Below are 4,431 nucleotides of genomic sequence, written 5' to 3'. Positions count from 1 at the left end.
GTGGAAACCAACACCAAGCCAGGATGGTCAGTCAAGTAATATTTATTCTCCCACTGTATGTAAACAGTTGAAAATAATAGTGAATATAGAGGTGGTGATTATATATCACAACCAGCAGAAACAAAAGAAAATGATCGCTTAAATGTTGAAATTATGGATAGAAATGACAAGAAAGTTGGAAAATTATAATCTATAAATAATTTCAAATAATCAAACAAGGTCTTGGAAAATGAAACCAAATGATTGTATTTATAAAATTTCTATAAATGAGCAAGTATTGAAAATAAATAAATAAGGACTCAATGTGGATATGCATCCAAAGCAATACAGATATCTTACCTCTCTCCATATGCCACATCTTATATAAGCAATCTGTAAAATCATTAATGACAAGTTCGTCCGACCAACAATATAAGAATGCACAATACAAAACTTTTAATTGTAAATTCGGTAAAAAAGAACTTACTCTAGACTCGAGAGTCATAGAATAACAAACTTTGTTGACGACTTTGCATGATCAACCTGTACCTGATCAAATGTTTGTAAGAAAATAGAAAGAAAAAAAATAGTGTTAAATTAGAATAGTGAATCAATAATCTTAAAAAAAGTTGGAGTAATATATTATTGAGCATCACACAAAAGCAGTTAAACATGCACCCTTTACAATAAAGAAGAATGAAAGTCTGAGAATAAACCTTCAGGTAACACAACTACAATGTACTCTTTAACATCTATATCAACAACATTTTATAGAAAATCTAGGTTCTGAATTAAAAAGATTAGACTCAAGCTTTAGAGGATACATTATTTAATCGAAACAACAACATTACAAGCCAAAACATGGAAAGTCCAACAATTAATCTATTCCACTCCAACACATAATATGGGTTATAAGAGAAGGAAGCACTAATGACAATTTAACATAAGTAAGAACGTTAAAGAGAAATGTAATGAGGTATAAACAAACACTATCAATGCATGAAGAGCAAAAACAAAAATTGTGATCTTACAATTATTTTTTAATAATGACAAGGTTTGATTCCTTAACCCCTCATGTGAAAGAGGTTTCTGATCACTAGACCATCTTTAGGTTCCAATATCTAATAAATATCAATGCATACTCCTCATTGAACCAAAATTCCATCAAACTTACAAATAGGCAACTTTGAGTTAACAGAGAGTGTTTGTCATAGATTCCTTAACCTCTCATGTGAAAGAGGTTTCTGATCACTAGACCATCTTTAGGTTCCAATATCTAATAAATATCAATGCATACTCCTCATTGAACCAAAATTCCATCAAACTTACTAATAGGCAACTTTGAGTTAACAGAGAGTGTTTGTCATAGATGCTTGAATTTCAAATAACACAATGTTATTATAAATGTTGCTAAAGACAAAAATGACTGAATTTATATATGTTCGTCAAGACTCGATTTTCTGTCCTATATACAAAATCTAACAAATAAGTAAAATGTGAGACAAGAACTAAGAAAATCATTATTAAAATCAAAATATCCTATATTTATTATTTATTGGAGTATATGATGTCTCCATTTCAGTTGCAAACAACCTTCTCAAACTCTTGATGAATTGTTTTAAAATATTTAGCTAGTTTAGCATGAATAATTTTTTTAATGGTCTGTCAATAAATATGTAGAAAATCGCACTAACTTTTTCATCATTCAAATCAAACTATCCTCTGTTCAACAAGAAAGTAGAGAAACTATCCTACATCTTTTGCACAAGAGAATTCCTAAAAGTCCATGTTTCGTAACTCACAAAGTTAATTCTACACATAATGAAAGTAACCAATGTTTAATATAAAAGAGTATTGCAAATCTCATATCGAACACACCAAAAACAAGACTAGTTTGTTTAAAATTTATGTTGTCTGGGTTCAGTAATTTTCATACAGATAGAAAGCAAAAAAAAAACAAATACAAATAATAACTATCCTAAACTACAATAGGAAGAACTTACCGTAAAACATATTGAAATTTATTGAGATTCTCTGTTGTATTTGTTGATCATGTAGTCCTGCAAAAATTTATTGAGCTCGACTTGATATCTCTTCTATCAAGATGCTTAAAAAGTCTGTTGAATATTCATGTCCAAGTTCTTTGCACATTTAAACAAAACAAATAAATAACATTGATAAAGTTAAACAGAATAGGCTAAATAACTTACAAGAAGTCCGACCCTTCACAAGCAATCTGATCCTCAGATTGATCAAAAATAGGATCACAAAGTAATCCGATCCTCGCCCTTCATATTATTATCATCTTCTTTTTCCCCTTTGATAAGACTGTACATATGATTCTCTTCTTTGATGGTTTCACCTTGATGATATTATGTAGAGCTAGCAGCTAATTCTAATTTCCATTTTTAGGGCTTTAAAACTTCCAAAAAGATAGGGTATTGAAGAGCGAGCCTATAGAAAATCAAGAACGTGGAGTTATTATGGAAAATAATAGAAACAACATACTACATGAACATCGTCATCCTTTCTCATCGGCATAGATTGCACAAGTACTTCGCTCGAACATCTATTATCAGTGGGGCACTCATCAGGACAAGTCAAACGGTAGAAGGCGCTGCCTGAACATCGCCATCCTTTCTCATCGGCATAGATCGCACAAGTAATGCGCCCGAACACCTACTTAAATAGGGGCGCTCATCAGTACAAGTCAATGGTAGAAGGCGTTGTGAAAATCGTCTTTGTTCTTCAGTGAGAGCTGCACACTCAATTTGTTCTTCATCTTCGTAGAGTAATATAGATATTAGGATAATATGGAATATTAATAATCTTGTTATGGTTAAAAATTATAAGAGATAGGGGCTTTCGTTTGAAGAATGGGAAATGAGCTAATTACATAACTAATGTTTGAAATGAACTTATGGACTGGGATTAATGTATGATTGTATTTTTTAGAAAACATTTATTTTTATTGATAATTAGCGACGGTAATATTTTTACTGTCACTAGATTCGTCGCCATTGAAACCTTTTTTACTGGTGAAAATCAAACCTATTTTGATTTATCATTTCTATAAATTAGTTTAGCTACTTGATTTATAATAGTTTTCTTCTTTTTAGATTAATCCCATTAAACACATTTTTTCACCTCAAAAATTGTAATAACTTTTAATCTAAAAAGTTTGACATCAGGATTCTCGTAGAATGAATCAAAAGTTCCAATACCCATATTTTTGAACAAGAAGAGTACATAAAATAATGACATTGTTATAACTATGTTAACATTTAATCTGACTTTTTGCTGATGGGTGAACCTAATTTTAGCTTATTCTCATAATGTTTTTTGTGCGACATTTTTACTCGTGTAGATATGTGGCAGATTGAAGTGTTTTCTCTTGTATGTATTAAATAGGTATTTAAACCAACATAACATTTCACGGAGTATTCTTGACTCATTATCGTCTTTTCAAAGCTTAATCAATATGTGAGTAACAAAATTCTAATATTTGTATCCATGAAATGAAGTCTAATATATAAATATGGACCATTTTTAATCTCATTATGTGGTTAGAAAAACTCATTTTTAGATGTTCATAGAATTATTATGTAACTTTTTTGCAATCAACTTGGATCTAATAATCTCAAGTTATATCTAATGAGTTTATTTAGAGTTTTTAATAATAGTGTGATCGTGTATGTTGAAGATGTTTAGTTTTTAATAATGGTCAAACGTTTCTCTACACCATGTCTATGTTGAATTTTATTGTGTTAAGAAATAAGATAGATATAATTATATGGGTATAGACCCATAGTATATTTTCTATAAATGAAGGTACATAACATATCATCATGGTTCAAAATTATTATTTTTTTTTATTTGATATTAAATTAATGTCTGCCTATTAATTTTGACAAGGTTAGTAAAATACTAGGTCTTAAAGGATAATGGGTCTTTAAAGGTGTCAAACTCTTTTTCTTTTATTGTCCCATACTTGTGAGGTGATTCCAATAGAATTTATAATGTATTGTTTTTCTTATACAACCTTGTTTCAGACAATAATTTCTCAGGAACAATACCAGAAACAATCTTTGGTAATCTCAAGAACTTGACAAATTTGTAAGTGTTAATTGCTTAAGTAGTGATTATTCATTTTAGAGGTTTTCATAAATCTTAAGTTTTTAGTATTTTAAAGAGTTGATTTATTAATAAATGGGATAGATGGAAGACAGGCCTATCTAGGAAGATACAAATTTGATTGAAAACTGCACAAGGCTTTAAAATTATGTTATTTCTCTTCGATAACAGTTAGATTGTATATGTTTAGTTAATTTGTGTTGCATTATCATTTAGAATATACCTGCAATGAACCTGAATAAGCGGTCTAATTCTTTCTCCCTTCACTAATTTGACAAATCTATTAGAGAATAGAGGGATTAATATCATTTTAAAAGA

At 29.7% G+C, this 4,431-nt stretch overlaps 1 long non-coding RNA gene across 2 annotated transcripts; it reads right to left on the bottom strand.

Annotated features, from left to right (window-relative positions):
* Positions 1 to 431: 431 nt before the first annotated feature.
* LOC124925127 lies at positions 432 to 2,760 on the bottom strand. Of its 2 annotated transcripts, XR_007098321.1 has the most exons (4): positions 2,491 to 2,760; positions 2,190 to 2,401; positions 1,983 to 2,039; positions 440 to 528 (listed from the first exon to the last, which is right to left on the bottom strand). It is a non-coding gene; the product is annotated as an uncharacterized LOC124925127 (long non-coding RNA). The 2 variants fall into 2 exon arrangements; XR_007098311.1 differs by having other exon boundaries at positions 432 to 528; positions 2,190 to 2,760.
* Between the last annotated feature and the right edge of the window lie 1,671 nt (positions 2,761 to 4,431).

This window comes from Impatiens glandulifera, chromosome 1 (assembly GCF_907164915.1).
Source record: "Impatiens glandulifera chromosome 1, dImpGla2.1, whole genome shotgun sequence".
Lineage (NCBI taxonomy): Eukaryota > Viridiplantae > Streptophyta > Magnoliopsida > Ericales > Balsaminaceae > Impatiens > Impatiens glandulifera.
The sequence above is the reverse complement of the archived record's forward strand: the minus strand, read 5'-3'. Positions and strand labels throughout refer to the sequence as shown.